This window comes from Trichosurus vulpecula, chromosome 9 (genome assembly GCF_011100635.1).
Source record: "Trichosurus vulpecula isolate mTriVul1 chromosome 9, mTriVul1.pri, whole genome shotgun sequence".
Lineage (NCBI taxonomy): Eukaryota > Metazoa > Chordata > Mammalia > Diprotodontia > Phalangeridae > Trichosurus > Trichosurus vulpecula.
Genome location: NC_050581.1, coordinates 83,901,054 through 83,923,426, shown reverse-complemented (window position 1 = coordinate 83,923,426; position 22,373 = coordinate 83,901,054). Strand labels below are relative to the sequence as shown.

The 22,373-nt window shown below is 37.7% G+C and overlaps 1 protein-coding gene across 1 annotated transcript in view; it reads left to right on the top strand.

Annotated features, from left to right (window-relative positions):
* GLIS3 (GLIS family zinc finger 3) overlaps nt 1–22,373 on the top strand; it is a 164,655-nt gene that overhangs the window by 51,034 nt on the left and 91,248 nt on the right. The window lies entirely within an intron of this gene.

The window sequence follows — 22,373 nt, the reverse complement described above, 5'->3', positions numbered from 1 at the left end:
ATAGTAATAATAAATGTCAATTTTATTGTGTGTTTAATGTTTACAAAGCATTTCATGTGCTTCATGTCATTGGAGCTTCTTATGAGCTGGGTACTCTTGAGTATTACTTATCTCTGTTTTATAGATGAGGAAACAGAGGCAGAAGGCAGTGAAATGGCATGCCTAGGGTCACCCAGCTAATAGGTGTCCAAATTGGATTTGAACTCAGGGATTCCTGACTCCAGGTCTAGTGTTCTATTGACTATGTCACTTAGGTGCCTTTAGTTCAAGCTATACTGAAATAAGAATTACTTCTATAAAAATGTTCAACATTGAGCACAGTGCCTGCCACACCAGGAACGTTTGGTAAAATGCCTGTTGATTGATTTATTGAAAGATGAATGACTTGCCTACATTCACATAGCTAATAAATGTCAGAATCACCTCAGATTTTAACCCAGATTTTCCAGACTCCCAGGTACTGCACTTTGTCCACTGGTAGCTGTCTTCCCTCATTTAAAGATCTTCAATTAGGGACATGGCATTGTGCTAGAATCTTTAAAGATTTTTAGAGTTTGGAAAAAATGTATGGTCTCAACCCTCAGGGAGCTGATAATCTCATGGAAGAGATACTTTTTGGACAGAGTCACCTTTTTGATCTTAGGCAAATTGCTTCTTCTTTGGGTACCTCATTTTCCTCTTCTAATGAAATAACAAAATAAAGTGATTGGACTATATAGTATATTGGTTTCCTTTCAGCTTGAAAATGCTATAGTTCCTGTGGGGTAAACATGGACCATGAGGACCAAATATTCCAGAGGTACAGCTATACATAAAAACACATTCATATATTTAATATATATATGTATATATATATATATATATACATATATATATATATATATATATATATACTTATACATCACAATCTTATATATGACATCAACAGTGAAAGACTGTGGCTGAATTCTCTCTAGGTTAATAGACAGGTTTCCCTCATTCGGTGTATTTTTGATATGTTCAAATTAATTTTCTTACTTTTATTCTTTTTCAAAAAAATTGTTAAATAAATGCTTTGTAATGGACGAGGCTTAATGCTGTGCTTATTTATTAATCATTGTGGCTTTATTTACATGGTGTTTCCAAGCTATTTTCAGGATAGATCATTTACTATAAACTTATTAAAACATTGAGCACATACTAGGGGAAGAAAAGGAAAATGATGATGAATTTAGAGCTTGGAGGGAAGATAGAGATTGTTTATTTCAATTATCTGACTTTATAAGGGAAGAAACTGGCCCAAAAAGTTTCAATGATTTGCCTGGGGTCATGAGCCAAAATTTGAATATAAGACTTTTGATTCCAAACCTAATCATTTCCCCTCAGAGGTCAGAAAATAAAAGCAATACAAGTACAAATAATAATAATAAAATAAAAGACTATAAACTAGTTAGTTTCCATGTAAGAAAGAGAAAAGGGAAGGTGAATGGAGAGAGGTGAACAATTTAAGTAAATTAAAAGGGAATTAGGATTTGTTCCCTTTATAGCTCCAATGACATATAAATAAAGGCTTAGGAAAAAGTAAACCTCCCAAGGAGTTTTCTCCTTAAGTTTACCTTGTTATAAACACTTGGTGATGGACTCATGCCCCTGGAGGTGCAAGACCAGAACCTCTGTAATAGGACATTAGACACCAATGTTATTCAGGAGAGGGCAAAACATTTGGGAATTTCAAGTGCGAAGAAGGTGAAATCTCTGAAATGGAAACTTTTAAATCTAGCAGAAGGTCTTTTACAGGACGTAGCTAAAGCTCTGAAATGGAAACTTTTAGTGCCAGTAAAGAGTGGTTTGCAAAATTTTAAGGGAGCCATAGTTTGCATAACATTAAGACAACTGGGAAGGCTGCCACTGGGATAAAGATACATTTTGTAAGTTTCCTGAAGCGCTGAAAACAACAGTTGAGGAAGGTGGATATACACATCCCCAAATTACTCCAGTTGATGAGATGGGTCAGCAATGGAAAGGTGTGCTTCACAAGACATTTATTTATGTGGGAAATGGAATTGCACCAGGGTTCAATGCAGTCAAATATTGCTTAGTATGTCTTCTTGGAGGCACTGTTAAAAATGATTTCAAATTGAAGATTTTCTCCTAAATTATTCTGAAAATCCCGGCTCTGTGAAGAGCTGCTCCATAGTGAGGTGTACTAGCAAATTGGCAATCATGCAGAAAGGATGGATTGGCAAGAGTGGGTCGCTCACTGTTATTGGTGCTGCTGGTCTATAGTTATGGACCATTGACTGTAAGGCATTACCTGTATCGCAGTGATGCCCTAGGCCAGTCACTAAAAATTAATGGAAGAGATAAACCTGCAGTTGGCAGCTAGGTAGGGGGTGCAGTGGATAGAGTGCTTGCCCTGGAGTCAAGAAGATTGTCCCCCTGAGACACTTGCTAGCTTTGTGACATTGGGGAAGTCACTTAACCTTGTTTACTTCATTTCCTCATCTGTAAAATGATCTGGAGAAAGAAATGGCAAACCACTCCAGTGCCTTTCCCAAGCAAACCCCAAATGGGATCACAAAGAGTTGGACATGACTGAAAACAACTGAACAACAACAAAAGCTTTCAGTTAAAGAAGGTACGGTAGGTCTAGAACATCATGGGTACCTTGGACAGCTGCTCGGTCATGGAACTGACTTTCTTCTTAATACATCCAGGAGAGAGGGAAATAGGTCAAGGAGTGTTCATAGTGAGTGACTGCTTTCCAGGTGAAATAGTATGCTAGACATTGAACGAATAAGGGTAACCCTCACAAATAATAAACTCACTGTTGCATAATGCTTTAAAGCTTACAAAGTTCATTTCTCACAAGTCTATGAAAGATAGGTAAGATAAATAATGTTTTCCTGATTTATCCAAGGTCACACAGCTAATTAGCATCATAGTTAAGGATTTGAAACCAGAAATTCTCATGCTAAGACTAGTTCTCTTTGTGGTGTAGTAGATGGAGAGTGGGGCACATTTGTCTGACCTCGTTCTTGACTTCAGGAATACAAAGACAAAATGAAACAGTCTCTGCTCTCAAGGGCCTTACATTCTATTGGGGGAGATAATAAGGTGCAGTGGAAAGAATAGTAAATCTGGAAACAGAGGACCTGGGTTCAAATCCCTTATCTGTTGCTTACTTCCAATGTAACCTTGGGCAAGTCATCTGACTTCCCTGGGTTCCTCATCTGCAAAATGAAGTATGTGGACTCAGTGGCCTCTGAAATCTCCTTCCACTAGATCTTATGATTCTATGGATGTATCCTGAGTGTCTCAAAATCTTAATGTATTTTTAAGCTTTTAAAGCTGAGATCAAGAAAGGCTTTATATAGAAAGCAGTGCTTGAGTCAAATGTTGAAGGAAGTAAGAGATTCCGTGATGGGGAAGTGAGGAGGGAGAGCCCTTCAAAGCACAATAGGGGGAAACAGCAAGGCCAATTTAACTGAGATGGTGAGTAGTGGAAGGGGAATGATGCAGAAGGAGGCAGGAAAGGTAAGTCAAGACCAAGTTGTGAAGGACTTTAAAAGTCAGACAGGAATTTATATTTTATTCCAGAGGCAATGTGAAGTCTGTGGATTTTATTGACTAAGAAAGAGATATAGTCACACTTGACTTTAAGGGAGGAAAAACACTACATTGCACTCCTTTTGTGACTAGGGTAATGAAGATGCCTTAAAAGCTGATGCAGTTGAGTTGGTAAAGTCCCACAGAACATCTATGAAATGAAGAACTGAGATCCTGATAAGAAAGTCTCAAGAAGATCAGAGTAACAGAGATTCCCCTGTGCCCCTTCACTGATTAAAAAGCAATTTTGTCACATTTTGAAGGGTATCCTGGCAAAACCTCTGTCATAAACTTGGCGCTTGGTTTTGAAGCAGCAGATACATTTTGTAAGTTTCCTGAAGTGCTGAAAACAACAGTTGAGGAAGGTGGATATAAACATCACCAAATTTCTCCAGTTGATGAGATGGGTCAGCCATGGAAAGGTGTGCTCCACAAGACATTTATTTATGCAGAAAACATGATTGCACCAGTTTTCACTGCAGTCAAATATTGCTTAGTATGTCTTCTTGGAGGCACTGTTAAAGATGATTTCAAATTGAAACTTTTCTCCTAAATTATTCTGAAAATCCTATTAATGAGCATTTATATCATGCCCAGTTATTATAGAGAAATGTACAATGAAAAGGATATCCTTAAACACCTACATCCAAACCCACACTTGAAAGCGCTGATCACTTATCCCAGGACATGAGATTTCTTCTTTCCCTTTTGTCATTGGAAATCATAATACGCATACATTGAATAGTAGCAAATGACTGATCCAATTTTTATGTATTTCAAATTACAAGTAATTGCAATTGGATGAGTATGGGATATTCCAAGTGTGGAGACTCCTCCATTGCTGCAGATTGTACCTCCATTTAAGACTTAGATTTTACCTGCATCTGGGATTGCGTAAGTCCTAATGAGTTGACTGAAACAAGGAAGAGTGACTTGTCCAGGGTCATATAGCCATTGCAGATTAGAGGTGAGATCTGAACATAAATCTTCTTGACTCTAAGCCCAGTACTCTATTGACTATGGCGAGAACTCACATTTCAGTAGCACTTTAAGGTTTGCCAGGCACTTTATACACAGTATTCAATTGGATCCCCACGCCAACCTTGTAAGGTACAGTATTATTATTCCTGTTTTACAGAGAATGAAACTGAGGCTCAGAGGCATTGGTTTGCCAGGGTCACATAGCTAGAAAGCATCAGAGGCAATATTGGAACATAGGTCTTCCTGACTCCAAGTCTACCTCTTTACTCATTAATCTAGGCTGCCTTTAATGCTTCCTTTGAAAACTATTTTATACAGAATACATGATATTTAAGAGGTTCTTTGTTTTTCATTGTGTCTTTTCATGATCCCTTGTGGACAAAGTTATGTACACACGTACACATATACATATATACATATCACTCATATTTTATTGGAAATAATAAAATACAATTTCATTGGTAAATATTTTATTTACATATAATTCCACAGGAACACATCTAAGTGATATTTTAAGGTTTGCAAAGGTTCTCCTCACAGTAATTCTGTGAGATCCAATTGCTATACAGTCAGTAAATAGTCCTTGCAGTGAAGATGGGAAAGGGCCATAGGTTTTTGAAGTAGGACAGTTCCCTGCCCTCCTCCCCCCACACACACATCCCTTTTACGAATGACAAAACTGAGGCCCACCAAGGTGATGCTACTTACCCAACTTCATTTGTACTGCACAGGTCATAAATAACAAATCCCAAATGTGAGTCAAGGTCTTTCAACTCCAATTCCTGGATACTTTTTGTTTTGTTAGATAGGTAGAGTCCAATTTTTCAGACTGGAAAGACTTTCATAGGAGAAAGTGATATTCAGATTGTGGTTTTTCAGGTATGAAAGGGGAAGGCTGGTTGGAGAGAAGCAGGAAGAATGTTCTAGAGCTTTAGCAAATTGGGTCTTGGACTGAAAAATGACATGTTGTAGGTGGCAGGTAGAGTCCTACAGGGGAAGATTTTCTAATGAGATTTCCTCATAGCATAGTTATTAGGATCAGATGAGCACATGGCTGTGAAAGTATCCTAATAAAATATGAGGAATTATACAAATGCTACAACTTAATTGTCTTGATCAGTGAGTTAGGGCAAACATAACTAGTACTTCTATCTAGTGAATCCCATATCAGAATGTGCTTAACAGCCAGCTATCTACTGTGCTATCTTGCCATTTACCCTGCTGTCAGAGTTGTCAACTAATTGCTCTTTGGATCAACTGGCCTTCCATTTGATTCCCCAGACCAAAACTTCTTTCCCTAGACATGATTCCCGTATATATGTTGTCTTTACTTATTGGAATGTAAACGTCCTTAGGGCTGGCATTGTTTCGCTTTTGAATTTGTCCTTCCAGCATCAAGTACACAGGAAATTGCTTAATTACATTTTTATTTTAAATTTTATAAAATCATATTGTTAGTATTATCATCAAAGGCTCTCCTTTTCACTTGCTACCTATCTACAGAACAATTGGTATCAGTCTCATGTGGGGGGTGGGGTATAAGGAAGAAAAAGAGAGGATGACTTGGAAAGGTTGGAAATAATCATGGTAATAACTGACATTTATGGGGTGCTTCCAGGTTCGCAACATATTTTCTATGCATTATTTCATTTGGCCCTCTCCGTTCTCCTGTGGGGAAGGTGTGATCTACATTTTACAAATGAGTTAACTGAGTCTCAGAGTAGTTAAATGGCTCGTCTGTGGTCCTTTCTACCTCAAAATCCAGCATTCTAGCTATTACTATGGCAGGTGTAAAAAGTGGATGAGAAAGGCAGATCATAGGAGGGGACAAATTGGTAAAGTACACATGTACCACCATCTTGCGATATCTCTTCTATTGGTGGCTTCATCTTGGGTGATAATATCACAGGGTCATACATTGAGAGCTCAAAGGACCTTAGAGACCATCTAGTCCAAGCCCCTTGATTTATAAATGTGGAGACTTAGACATAGAGAAAGAAGTTAAGTCACTTGACTAAAGTCACACAGACTGTAAATATGGGAGTCAGGATCCCAATTCAGATTTGGAGTCCTGACTCCAAATCTTTCAGTATTTCCACTGTACCGAGATGCTAATACATGAATTTGTAATTGTTATTTAGTATCTCACCTTTTTATGTATTGTCTTCCCAGGTAGATTGCTTGAGAGCAAGTAGGGACATTTCTTCTGTTTCATTACATTACCCCTGCCACCCCCCAAAGACTTTGTACAATGCATTTCATATAGTAAATGTTCCCTGATGACATGCTGATTTCATTTAGGCAGCTAGATGGTTCAGTTAGGGGATAGAGCACTGGGTTGGGAGTCAGGAAGACCTGAGTTCAAGTCCAGGCTTACATACTTTCTAGCTGTGTGACCCTGGGCATGTCACTTAATCTCTGTTTTCCTCAGTGTCCTCCACTGTGAAACACGGATAATAATAGTACCTACTCCACAGGAGTGTTAGGAAGATCAAATGAGATATTTGCAAAGTGCTTAGTACAGTGCCTGGCACATAGTAGGTGGTATAACAATGCTCGTTGTTGTAATTATTCCTGAAGGCATATCTACCATTTTCTTTTCAACAAAATTCCATGACAACAAAGCTGTTTGGATGTCTTGGGGAATTTTGTTACAATGGGGGCTTACTTTTAATATCCCTCTCGCCCCATAACAATAAAACTCGAATCACTGTATTATCTAGCTATACCCTGATACCAGTGTTCTACTGGGTGTTGTACAAATTTTGATTAAGGCTGAGGTTTTATACCCACCAGAGTGAGGAACATCAAGGCTCCATTTCTCTGCCAGCACAGGGAATGTCTTTGTATGCTGCTAAATGCAATGTGCTAGAGAGAACGGTGTAATTTCTTGTTTCAATTTTCCACATTCACCAACTCCTTTCTAGTCCTGTTAGTTTTTCACACAAGATTAAGCTAAATTATACAGTTTTACAATATGTATGGTTTTTTGCTGTAAAAATATTTCTGTGGTGAGCAAAAACAATGGCAAAGAAGCCTGGAGACATTGGATGGTGAGCCTGGGTTATTGTTGCTGTGGAAAGCAGAGCTTTAAATTGTTTCACTTTTATTCATATTAAGAAAATGTGACTCCTTTGGAAGGGGCATAGCTAGGCTAAAGGAGTGGGGTGGCCACCCTAAAAATGAAGAAAATCAAGAGGGGGTATTAAATTCCTTCCTATTTAATAAATATTTATTAAGCCCCTATGGTGGACAGAGTACTATGTCGGGTCTTGGGACTACAAAGGCAAAAAACAGAGTCCTTGCTTTCAATGACTTTAGTCAGGTATCAGAAATAATAGCATCTAGACAGCACTTCAAGGTTTGTAAAAACACTTTACATCTATTGCTGCTTTCAAGTGTCACTACAACTCGGTGAGGTAGGTTCCATTGCTATCCCCATTTTACGGATGAAGAAACTGAGGCTGAGAGAGTTAATATGACTTTCCCAGGGTCGCATCCTGATTAAGTATATGAAGCATGATTTTGATTCAGCTCTTCCTGATGCCAAGGACAGTGATAATTTTACCATTTCAGTGTCAGACAAATAAATAGGTCGGTAAATACACTAACAAATTGGAGAGGTCAAAAAAGACTTCCTGGGGAAGGTGGTACCTGAGCTTTGAAGGAAGTTATGGATTCTGAGAGGTGGAAGAAAGGAATGCACTCTGGGCATGATGGACAGCACAAAGAGGGGAGACAGAACTTTGAGAACACTGAGTTCAGGGAGCATCTGTGGTTGAAACTGTAAGTGTGTGATGGAGAATAAGATGAAATGTCTGGAAAGGTAGATTGGACTGTGGAGGATGCAGCATGTAAGACTGTGGAGGATGTTAAATCGCAGACTGAGGAATATGTATTTTATCCTAGAGGCAATAGGAACCCACTGAAGAGGATGGGTTCAGAAGTGCTGAGACAATGTGGGGGAGGGCACCTTCTGACTTAGAAACACAACTCCTCTTTTTCTTAGTGTTTTACTGTGACCAAGATCTTTCCTTCCAACATCAAGAGTGGATGGGATAGAAATGTTATTATCCCCATTTATAGGTGATGCAACCAAGGCTCACCGTGACCCAAAGTAATTGAAGGCTGGAAATGGGATTTCAGTTCAGTTCAGTCCATGGACCCCAGTGGCAGTGTTCTTTCCATCACATCATCACACTGTCTTTCATTACTAACAGTCCTAGAAGTAATGAGTCCAACTTCTAGGTCAGTAGCCCTGGCAGTGAGATAGGGCTAGAACTGCCTGTGGACCCTCCATGAAGGTTAAGGACCAGGATGGAAAATCATATAAATTTTTATTTAGAAGGATCGTAAGGTGAAAGGGACCTTAGCGATGTAGTCTAGTCTTGTCATAATACGTATGAGAAAACTGTGGCCTAGAAAGCTTATGTGACATTTCCTCAGTCATATATCTAGTCAGCACTAAAACCTAGGTCTTCAAGATCTAATCTAAGGTATGTCTCTAATAAAATCAGGTAGTTTTGCTGTTGGCCTTTGGTTATAAACAAAAAGGGAAGAAGTCAGTGAACATGTACTTAAGTGCTTAGTAGAGTGCCTAGCACATAGTAGGCACCATATAAATGCTTCTTCCCTTCACTTAATGAAAAATTCTTTAAATCAGTAGTCCGTTGGGGTCAGGAGGACTTTTGGATAAGCAATACCTCGTAAGTGATTTCTCTGAGCTTTGTTCCCTAAAATAATCCGTTGTTATAGCATTGATAAAGTATGGAATAGGATATGTCCCATTTCCTTCATTATAAGATTTTCTAAGGCTATTGGATTAAAAATGGAAAATAAATGTTTCGAAACTTTATTCCTTACCTCAAGGGCCACTAAGTAATTTATTGTATTGCATAGTGGATAGAGTGCCATACGTGAAGTCAAGAAGACTCAAGTTCAGTTCCTGCCTCAGACACTGACTGGTTATATGGCTCCAGGAAAAATCACTTAACTTCTCACTGCCTCAGTTCCTTCATCTGTAAAACAGTGATAACAGTAGCATCTACCTCCCAAGATTTTCTCAAGAATCAAAAACCTAATGTATGTATTTTGTGGACCTGAAAGAATTATACTGGGTGTCCCCAAGCACTGAACCTCTTGGGTATATAAATGCTAATTCTTCTTCGTTCAACTTCTCCTTGTCTTCCTCCTCTTCCTCCTCCTCCTCCTTGTCTTTTCTTTAGTCTGTTAACTTTTGACCCTCAACAATTTTTGTCTCAGAGTGTCCTCATATGTGAAATTAGGTTAATAATATTTATATTGTTTCCCTCACAAGGTTGTAAGTAAATTTTTGTAAATTGTAAAGTACTCTAGAAGGGTTAGTAATTATCATTTCTATTGCTATTATTTCACATCTGATACATCATTAATTTGTATAATAGTTGGGATGCCTTTTGTTGAATTCAGTGAAATAAAAATGGAGAACAGTATATTATGAAGCAGGGGCTGGTTATTTATTTGAAGAAGTCACTTTTAGAGTACTAGTATCAGTACCAACTGACTTATCTAATATTTATTGTAGTACCCCCTCAGCCTTCCTTCCCAAATCATACTACCGTATATTAGAATTTATTCAAAAAACACCTTTCCTTTTCAAGGTAGGGTCCTAGGAACTGGCATACAAAATCAAAATATTCTCTGCCTTCAGGGAGATTACGTTTTAGAAACGGAAGAGGGGTAGCTAGGTGACACAGTGAGTAGAGCACCGGCCCTGGAGTCAGGAGGACCTGAGTTCAAATTTGGCTTAGACACTTGACAGACTTACTAGCTGTGTGACCTTGGGCAAATCACTTAACTCCAATTGCCCTGACAAAAAACGAACAAAAAAATACATTTCAGAAATGGAGGAGACCTTAGAAATGATCAAGTTCAAGCCTCCTCATTTTATACATGAGGAAACTGAGCCTCAGGCCTCTGAAGTCACTGGTCCAAGTGAGCACTAGAACCCAGGTCTCCTGCTTCCCAGACAAGTATTCTTTCCATTACACCTTCCTCTTCAGATAACACTATTATCCTCATTGCCATAGGAATGGAGGGGGAAAGAACACCTGATCTGTTTATTGGCACTGTGCTTTGCAGGAAGAACTCTGTCCAATACCTGTGCCACCTGCTTTGCTGATGCTGAAAATTCTTTTAACAGAAGTCCTTTTATTCTATACTTAGAGAGAAAGCTTAAATGCAAATATTCTTGGAAAAGGGAGCACATCTATTTAAATTTTTACTACTACTACTACTGCCACTGCTAATAGCTAACATTTTTATATTATAATTTAATATAGCTTTTATATCATTTCATTTCACATCAACCCTGTGAGGTGAATGCTATTATTTTTCTCATGCTACAGGTGAAGTGACTGAGGCCAAGAGCAATTAAATGGCTCACTCTAGATCTCAAAGCTAGTAAGTGTCTGAGGCAGTATTTGAAGTCAGATCTGAGGGCAAAGTTGGATTAAATAATTCAATTGATCAATTAATCGTTGGCAATCATTTATTAATTGTCCCCTGGGGGAGGGACATTCAACGAGACAGAGGTGAAGAAAGAGTGCGTTCCAGTCAGGGGACAAATAATAGCCAGTGCAAAGATACAGTGAAGGGAGATGAAGTTTTATGTATGAGGAACAGAGATACCAGTTTGATTGGCCCATAGAATGAGAGAGGGGGAATAATGGAAGAGTACTTCATATGCTTTCAAAGTGTGAGTCGATGAAGGACCAAACAAAATGATTTCACTTGGCCTATAGGAATAAGTGTTTGCAACATTTCAATGCAAAACTGCATCAAGATATTGGGAGCTTAGATTAGGAAACCATGAGGTAGTTCTATAAAGTCACATAGAGAGAAGAGTGGATGGGATTACCCATCAATGATCTTTCAGTTCATAGGCTCAGAAATTTTAAGTTGGAAGGGATCATAGAATCCAATATAATTCAACAAGCATTTATAAAGTGCATTCTATGTGTATGATACTCTTCTCCCAGCTGGGACACAGACAACAATGAAACAGAGTGCCCTCAAAGAGCTTCTATTCTGCTAAAGAAACACAATATGCACAGAAAAATAATTAGAAAGTAAATGCCAAGAAGAAACATTTTTCTGAAGTAAGTAGATGTGATTAAAAGAGAAACCAAGAATAGTCAACAAAGGAACATGTTCTTGTTTTCTTCTGTCTTTATTTTTGCAAATTCAAGCTATCAGATTGCAGTAAGTCAGGAAAATTCCCTAGATGCCAAACTCCTAAACCTATTTTCTTTCTTTCCTTTTAAAGTTTTATTCGTGTGGGATTTTTTTTAACATCGCATTTATACATCACAGCCATACTCTGTGAAAAGTTTCTTTTGACAAAACAAAACAATTAAGCAAAACTAATAATATAACGATCTCAGTTGAAAGGGCGTGCAACCGTCTGCATCTGTAGCCCTCCTTCTCTATTTTAAAGTGTTTTTTAATTAACATAAATCTATTTTTTTTCTCTCTCCCACCCCTATCCCATCGGAAAAAGAGTAAGAAAAGCAAATAAGTGGTAACAAATATACACAGTAAAGCAAAACAAATTCCCATATTGGTTATATACAAAAATATATATGTTCCTACATGCTAAATCTATCATCTCTTTGTCAGGAGGTGTCTGTCAATGTGTTTCATTTTCGATGGCATGGAATCATGAATTGTCATTGTGTTGATCATTGTTCTTATAGATTTCAAAGTTTTCTGTATTTGTCAAATTGTTATTGTATAAATTGTTCTCCTGGTTCTACTCATTTCATTCGTCAACAATCCTCAAAATTGTTCATTTTACAATGCTAATTTTATAGCACAAATTGTCCTGGCTCTGCTCATTCATTCTTAATCAGTTTATAGAAGTCTTCAAATTGGTTCATTTTTATAAATATTGATGCCATAACATAAATTTGGTTTCCTGTTTCTGCTCCCTTCACTCTGCATCGGTTCTTATAAATCTTTCCATGTCTCTTTGAAATCATCTGCTTCCACATTTCTTACAGCACAATAGTGTTCCATCACATTCATACACCACAGCTTATTCAGCCATTCTTTCATTGATTGGCATCCTTTTATTCTCCAGCTTTTTGCCATCCCAAAAAGACCTGCTAAAAATATTTTTGTACGTATAAGAACTTTTCCTATTTCTTTTATCTCTTTTAGGTGTAGGCTTAGCAGTGATATTATAGCTGCATCGAAGGACATTTAAGCATATTTTCTAGGGGAGACATACTATAAATGGTGCTTCTTCCCTCATTCCTTCAACCTCACCTTCCCCCTTCTCCATCTTCCTAAAATAACTAACAGTTCTATACAGCGTTTTAAGGTTTGTAAAGTGCTTTGCATACATTATCCCATTTAGTCCTCACAATAGCCATGGAGTGGGCAGGTTATGGGTATCATTATCATCATCTCTGTTTTATAGATGAGGAAACAGGCAGACAGAGGTTGAGTGACTTGCTCAGGGGCCGAATAGCTAATAAGCGTCCAAGGTAAGATTTGAACTCAGGGTTTCTGGACTTCGGATCTAGAACCTTATTCCCTATGTTATCTAGCAGCCAGGAACACAGAAAACCATCAGGCAAATGCTGGATCTCCCACTGGGGGACTGACAGACTTCTTTTTAAATTATTCTTATACCTTTCTATGCCACTGAGTCTTTGTGAGTATCTTGGGTTAGGGTTAGGATGAGTAAGGAGAGGGAAGTAGTGTCAGTTAGGATTAGGTATATCATTATTGAAAGAGCACAGCTTGATGCACAAGGGATTGGCAGAAGACAACTTTAGTAATGTGCCAAGAAGATGATAGCTGTAGTGAAATGTGTATGTGTGTATGTATGTTTTTAAGCAAAATTCCTTTGTTCTGAATTTGAAATATCCTGAATGGCTCTCTCAAAATGCAGTTGTTAATTATATCTGGCATTTCAGCATGTTTCACCATGACCTTTGAAATTCAATTGACGCATATCCAAAGTAAAATTCATTCTTTCTCTCCTCTCTCTCTCTCTCACTCTCTCTCTCTCCCCCCCTCCTCTCTCTCAGAGAATAATGGGAGAGAAAGAAGCAGGCAGGCCCCTAAGCATGGCTTCTCTAGACACTAATCATTTCTTTCCTGGCTATAGACCTGCATCCATGATGGGGAAATGTAATCGGGCAGCTAACACAGAAGTTTCAAGCTCTCAGGGGAATAGCTATTTGTACGAGAAGCTGAATATTCATGTAACTTTCCAGGACATCAATACATCCTCATTTTACCTTATTTATTTCAGTTCCCCAGTGAACAGTTGGACTCTTAAGCTAAAAGCTAATAGGCATGTTCTTCAGGTCTGTATCTTCTCTCTAGCTAATAAATGGGTCTCCCTAACACATTTGTTTATCCCCTGCCAAAGCTATCCATCAGGTGACACGTGTTTGTTTTCTTTGTCGTGGTTCACAGGAGACAGGTACTATTGTTTGCCATCAATTAGCTTGGGGTCTTGTGTCAGGGATGTATAAGCTGGTGTCATTTCTCTCTGACAGCCGCCCAATCTGATTGAAAAGGAATTGTTTCATTATCCACTCATCAGGGCTGCTAGATAATGATACTGCTCCTTGGCAAAATAGAATAAAAAAGACAGGAAGAGAGAATAGATTTTTAGGAAACAGCAATATTAAAATTATTCATGCCCCAAGGAGGAGAGAAAAAGATCAGGGGGATGACTGTGGAGCCGGCAAGAAGCTCCTTTTCCATAATAAAGGTGGAATGAGTAATGATGCACTTCCCAAGTGGAGAGGAAGGTATTCTGAAAAAGGAGCTAGGTAAGAGAACACATCGTAGCCAGAGACAATGGGGAAGTAAGTATTCGCTGAAGTGTCTCTCTAGCGTGCCAATTAGCTCCATGATCCAATTTCTCCCCCTGAATGACCCTTACAAAATATTTTCCTCTCCCATAAACGTCCTCCGCTTTGTGCTCCAAAGTCAGGAGAGAGGTTTCCTCTACAAATCTGAAAGGACATGCAGTTGAATTGCTTAAATGGGAAATAAAAACAGAAGCGAAGCACGGCCGGCCTCAATTTTCCCCTTTCAAGGACCAGAACTTTAATCACACAGCCGTTACACTTCATTCCTCTAGGAATATCTTGACAGAAGTTGTTTTTAAATTCAGGAAATTAACCAAGACAGTATCTTTCTGCTTGTAGAGAAACAAACACAAAGAGTGCTGAAAATGTAAAGTACTTCAAGATAAACTAAGCTTGAAGGAGGACAATTGTGTTGACATTTTAGTAACAACCATTTTCACTCCTTAAGGAAGTGCAGTTATGCATGAAAATGACTTGTTATCTTTTTAAACTGAAATGTGTTCTGATTTGTGAGTAGGAAGCTGTGCACTAGTCTTATCTGCGCCCCTCCCCCCCAAAAAAACCTCAGTATTTTGACCCTGTGAGTTTCCCCCTTATCACATCAAGTAAGAAAAGCTGGGAGATAATTTCTGTTCAATTTATAATTTTTCAGAATGCATAATTGAGACAGTAACAAAAGCTTGAGAGTCATTATGGAGTAAGGGATGGCAAACTGACTTTGGAATCAGGCAGAGCTGAGTTTAATCTTGGAAACATCCTGACTATATGACCCTGGGCGAGTCACTTAATTACTCAGTGTTTTAAATTGGACAGCAGGTGGCGATCTACATTGGTAGAGGGAGTTTCCTTACCTGGAATTCCCTGTACCAATGAAATTACACCTCTATTTTTTTTTAATAGCTCACATTTCTATGTAACTTTGGGCAAGATACTTAGCTTTCCTGGGATTCATTTTTTCAACATTAAAATGAGTGGTCGGATGAGTTGTACCTTTCACTTTTAGAGTTATGATTCTGTATATCCTCTTAAAGCCTAGAAAGCACTTTCTAGCCATCATCTTATTTTATCTCCACAGCCCTTTATATAGTTAATATATATGATATATATTGAATAAATACATTTATAATATGTATGAAGCTTTTCATTTGTATTTACATATATCCTCTCACTTGCGCTGTACAACAACCTTGTGAAGTATGTGCCATCATTATTTCTCATTCTACAGAGGAAACTAAAGCTTAGAGGAGTTTACTTGCCCAGGATCACCTACCTAAGTGCCAGAATTGGGATTCTATCTCAGGTCTTCCTGACTCTAAGTCTAACATTTTTTACACTCTGCTCCTACCTTGCACCATTCCAGGGAGACCATCTTATCACCAAATAACAGGTCATAATACAAGCCAGAGGCTGGAATCTGAATAGATGAAGTTACTTGTCTCAGGAGCACAGAATATCAGAGCAGGATTTCAATCCCAGAATCAGACTTCAAATCCAGTTCACTTTTCATCATACCACACTGTCCTGTGACTGGGCCTTAACTTAAATGTCCATTTCTTGACAGTGGCAGAAGGGTTAAAAGTGTCATCATGTGACCTGCTGTTTAGAGCTGAAAGGGTACTTAGAGAATATTTAGCACAACCATTTATTTTGTAGATGGGAAATAGAAGTGTAGTAAGCTTAAGTCACTAGGTCATAAAGACAGAAAGTAGCAAAGGAAGACTTTGAACCCAGATCCGCTGGTCTGATATGTATTCCCTTTTGTTTTATGAACCTGTGACCAAATTTTTCTCTCTGTTCCTCTTTCTGTCTTCATCTGTCTCTGGAATGCTTTGTCTCTATCTCTATATCTCTCTTCCTCTCCTTTCGTTCTGCTCCTGCAGCAAACAAATTTGGGGCTCATAAATCTTCCAAATTATTAGAAACCCATGAAATAAATGCCATGCTATTCAACAAAGGGTTAATTCACCTCCCATGAGTAATAATTATATCTCTCAATTCATTATGACAGTGGATCTAAAATATGAGATGGGATCCTGACTTTTAGCACATTTCCTTTAAATGGCTTCTCCAAATGCATATTTATAATTGTAGCTTGGTAGAGGAAAACTCAGTAAATCCCTTCTCTCCTGCATTATTGACAGAGTGGAAAACATTTCGGCTGCAAATTCTGCTGTATCCATTTACTAAAGGATAGTTTCTGTGCTAATTGCTCATTAATAACTCCTTCTCCATCCCTCAGATCAATATACCACTGATGTGCACTTGATATTTTATTGGGAAACAGGCACATATCCTACTAGCCGCCTGTTTTCTAAATCAAATCATTCGCTAAAGCCTTGCTTATGTTTGATAGCTGGACAATTGCCATTTTAAATACTGGAGCCATTTTTAAAGTGCAAAGGCAGAAATGGCAAACACTTCCATTGTGCATGGCTAACTGATAGTTAAATGGCTAACCTACTCTTGTATGTTATGTGTCACATTATCATTTAAATGTGCCAATTCCCAGGACTCAGATTTTCTATGTTGCCACTGGAACACAAATAACATTAGAACAAACCCTTTTGTTGATCAGTTTCACTTAAAGATGCATCATTCTCTGCCCCAGCAATGGATGTATTCTGTTTTTCCCTTTACAGGCAAACCCTATGAGTTCTGATATTGTTATACAATGAGAGAGCAAATGAAAAATTGTTTCTTCTTTTCAATAGTAAATTTGAATTTGCTACCCACCTCTTTATTTATATATTTTAATTAGGCAGAAAGAATTTAAAATAATATTGCAAAATTTCTTTTGTTTTCCTATGGCCATGTGAAAAATTTACCTATTTCAGAAGCCAAGAATCCTTGATTTTATAGGCATGATTCCCTCTGCAAACTCCTCCAAACCTTCATAGAAAGTTTCAGGGGTTGATGTGGTTGAAATAAAAATCACTTTATGGACATCAGTATCACAAAAACCTAGAAAAGTGAGAGCATCAGGGAAGAATGGGTAGCAAGGATAAGGACAGAGAAATGCTGGTTAATTGTTTACGTAATGGCTCTTGAGAGGGTGTAGGGATATATCTATAGCATACTTTTAATTTTAATCAGCATTAATAACATTTTTTTCATTATATTGTCCACTTTAGATAATCAACAAAACAATAAATGAAGCCCAGATCTGCAGTGTTTTCTGATTTCTGAGGCGTAAATGCTCACACTGAAAATTTAACAATCAACTTTTCTGAGCCAGTTTGAGCTGGCTCCAGCACACTCCTGGATAAAGATTGATAGAGGGGATTTTTACCCCAACTGTGACTAGATTGGTCGCTTAAGAGATTGTTCATTACTTTGTACAGAACAGTTTCAGTTGAGTGATGAGATTAAAAAAACAGCTTGCAAGGAGTTAAGAAGGTGAGAGAAGAAATGGAAGCCATAAATATAGATGGCTTTTTCAAAGACTTTGGCTGAGAGAGAAGAGCTATAGGATATTAGTGGGAATGGTAGCTTCTAGTGAAGAATTTTCCAAGGATGGAGAGACTTGTTTCTGTTTGTACATGATGAGGAAGGAACCAGTAGAAAGGGATTGAAGATTGGGGGAGGGGAAAGGAGATAGTAGAAGCAATCTATTGGAAAACAGGAAAGAGTTTGAAAATTAATACAGATGAATTGGTGAGGCAAAATGCAGATGGATTGGCTATGGTGAGAAGAAGAGCCACATCTTTATCAGAGGTGGCACTAAAAGAATAAATGGTGGGGAGTTACATCAATGAGTTGTGAGATGAGGAAGAGAAGAGGGAGTCTTGTTAGTAGTCTATCACTAAGTCTAGTATGCCTAGTATAACTGAATAGTTTATCATTCAATGGTCCATATGTAAACGCTTTCCAGCTCAATGGGAATTTCCAAAGCTTAAACTTCATTAGTCTTCCAAAAACCAGGGAAATCTCCATGCTGTTATAGAGACTCACAGATTGGTAAAATTGGAAATAACCTTAATGAAGTATATTTCATCCTATACCTCACAAATCCTTCTCTAGTATCGCCCAACAAGTAGTCATCCAATCTCTGCCTAAAAATCTTCACTGAGTACCCCAGCTGGGCATTGTTGGAATGTCTCTTGTTACTTTATTAGCTGCGTATTTTTCTTATTATTTCTTTGAAAAAAAAAAAACTTCTACTGAGAGAGAACCTACTACTTCCTAAAGTAGCCTTCTCCCTTTTAAGACAGTCCTAAGTGGTGAGGAGTGTGTGTGTGTGTGTATTATATATATATATATATATATATATATATATATATATATATATATATATATATACATATATATATATATATATACATATACATATATATATATACGTGCGTGCATGTGTGTGTGTATACATGGGTGTGTACATACATACATATATATATGTATATATATATACACATATATGTCATGCTAAAATCTACCTATTCATAAATTCTACCCATTACTCCCCAGGCTGTTCTTTAAGGCCAAGGAGAACAAGCCTAATTCCTCATCCAGGTAATGGCCCTTCAAACACTTGAAGATGGTTATTGTGACCTTCCTAATGTCCTCTCCAAAGAAAACACTCCCAGTACCTTCATTCAATTCATACATGACATGATCTCAAGGTTGTTCATCATCCTGCTTGCTCTCCTCTGGATATGCTCCAATTTATTAATATCCTTCCTAAAATCAGCATCTAGAACTGAATATAGTGTTTTAGATGTGGTCTGACCAGGGCCAAGTACAGTGGGATTGTCACCTCCCTTTTTCCATTGACTGTCCTTCTCTTAACGCAGCTTGAGATCACATTACTATTTTTTGACTATATTACCCCAGCATTGATCCATCTTGAGCTTGTAGTCCATTAACTTCCCCAACTCTCTTTCGGAAGAATAGCCATTGAGCCATGCCTTCCCTATCTTGTGCTTGGGAAGTTGATTTTAAGAACGCTTTTGCTCTTCTTAACCCCACCATAAAATATTATTCATCACCATGACAGCCACAACCCCTCCTGGATCCACAGTACAATTTATCCTCAGTTTGTTCTACTTCATGCTGAAACAACCCTAAAGATTGGTACTCAGCATAGTATTTCCTTTCATTGACCCTATAAGGCAATTTTTTTTTACTTAGGAAGAGACAGAGCTATCCATTGCACCCAAAACCACTTGAGTCACATAAAGGAACCAACTTTAAATGCTTTGGTCTCCATATCTAAGCAGATATTTTTATATTTCAAAGATTTGTGATCTCATCAAAGTTGTATCAATTGGGAAAGGTTGAAAGAACTAGGAATATTTAACCTGGGGAAGGGAAGTTTCAGGGGGCAGACGATATATGTCTTCAAGTATTTGAAGGGATTGTCATGTGGAAGAGGAATCTGACTTGTTCCAGTTAGTTTTTCTTTAATATGTTTATTTTATTTTTAATTTATGGAATAAAACAAGCATTTCCATGACAGTATTAAAAAAGATGATTAAACATGAAACTGCAAATTTATTATGTATAACTTGCTATTCTTTTTAAGTGTATAATAAAGTTATCATATACATTTTTTCTTGCCTTCCCTCCCCCCAATGGCTACCATTAGACACAATATGTGTGTGTGTGTGTACAATCATTCTACACATACTTCTATTTATTAATTATTGCTATGGATGCAGATAGCATCTTCCTTCGTATGTCCTTCTTAGTTAATTTGGCTATTCGTAATAGTCAAAATGACAAAGTTCTTCTTAAAACAATATTGCTGTTACTATTAGATCTGAAGAAGAAAACCAGGTCCAACAGGTAGAAGTTGCAAAGAAGATAACTTAGCCTTGGTATTATTTAAAATCAGCAAATAAAACAAAACCCTTCCTAACATTAAAGCTCTTCCCAAACATTAAAAGTAGAATGGACTTCCTGAAAAGGTGATTCGTTCCCCCATCCTTGGAGGTCCTGAAATAGAAGCTGGCAGGCCACTTGTCAGGAATGATATAGTAGGGATTCCTTTTTTGGATCTTTGTGACATTGGAAAGCCACAAAATCCTTTGTGACTCCGAATACTGCTTCCTCTGGGGAAGATCTTAACCCACCTATATCTCCCCTCATCTTGTGTGAGAAGATGCTTATGTCTTTGCATAAATCCTCCATAGAGGATCCACCCAAGTCACTGAATGACCTCTTCTGGTTACTAATAATAAGTGGCTTGATAACTGCTAATTGAGCATGTTGTGTTGGAGGTTCCTTTAGTATATAGGTTGAACCAAATGGCTGCCCAGATCCCTTTCAGCTCTCAAATTTGATGATTCTATAACATTTATATAAGGTTTTCAACTCACTTAACATAGCATTATCTCACAACAATTCTGTGAGATAGTTACTATTACTCTTCCCATTTTACAGATATACTTTGAGATGGCATCTGAAAAAAACTTGGACAGATTTTTCGTGGTCAGAGTACCTAGGTTACTTCTACCATTTTCCTCAAGAGGAGACAAAAACTAAGTAAGAACTTCCATAATTCAAAACAGATAGAAAAAGTTCTCAGTGTCAGGGGAGTGATCTTATGGCCCCCTAGTTTAAGCAGGGGATCCATATGTTAATCCAGAGTACAGATTTTTTTCTTCCTTGGGGATTTCTCCAGCTCTTAATCACAAAAGCAATAAGAATACACAGTATGTTCATCTACCATGCCTAATCAATTGTTCCATCTGCCAGTCACTGGCCATGTCTGAAGGTAGATTTAAAAGAATTTTCTTGGCTAAGAAAATGGCAATGACCTTGTGGTAACACTAGACAATAAATGCTAACCCCTTTGGACATCATACTGACACTGAAGGTTTTCATCACTTAAGGCTTACTAAGAATTTTTTGCACCCTGGAGAAATGGGCACAGCTCTGGGCTGTCACTCATGAGATGTTATGTACCTTATTGCAATGTGTCCTATACTAACTGGCATAGTTAATTGGAAAGATGCGATAGTAATCAGTGCAATCAGGGGCATGATGGGTATTTAATACTTGTATTAGTGCTTTTTCACCCTGAGATAGAACATTGCATTCTCCTAAGCTGAGTTTTCACTGACATGTGCACTTTGGGGAGGTAGCGGGTGCCAAATTTGGGCACAGTAGATAAGAAGTAAGTGTTATATTGACAGATGTTCTAATAAGCTGGCATTCAGGATTGCTTCATAGTATGTTTAAATGTGAAGCTTAATTCAATTTAGAAAAAACAAATACAACGAACATTTAAGGGCCTGCTGTGTGCCGAGTGCTGTTCTACAAGCTTGGCAAGATACAAAAGTTCTATGAGATAAAAGTGATAAGAATAACACTCTAAGGAACTTTGTTTCCATCAATGTTCGGCTATCCCTTTCACCTATGCAAACCACAGTCCCTCTAAGTCTTAAGAGTGAGTCTTTTCCAGTGGCTTTTGTCGAAGGTTCATCACACCATGGCTAATTTGGTGGCAGCCCTCCTCAAAATGACCTAAGTCATTTTGACTATTATAAATAACCAAATTAACTACAGAGGACATATGAAGGAAGATGCTATCTGCATCCAGAGAAAGAACTGATAAATAGAAGTGTATATAGAATGATTATACACACACACACACACACATACACACACATATTTGTGTCTAATGGTAGCCATCTCTAGGGTAGAGGGGGAGGGAAGGAAAAAAGGGAAACTTTTTACATGATAAGTTTGTAATATATTTAAAAAGAATAGCAAGTTGTACATAATAGATTTGCATTTTCACATAACATCATTTTTATTATATTATATTATGGAAAGGCTTGTGCCATAAATTAAAGAAATAAATTAATAAAAAATTTAAATAAATCAAAATGAACAATGTTGAACCTCACATAGTATACATGAAGTGTGACTGTAATTGACCCATAGCACACAGTTCCTTTCCAAATGTAGGAATTGCAAGAT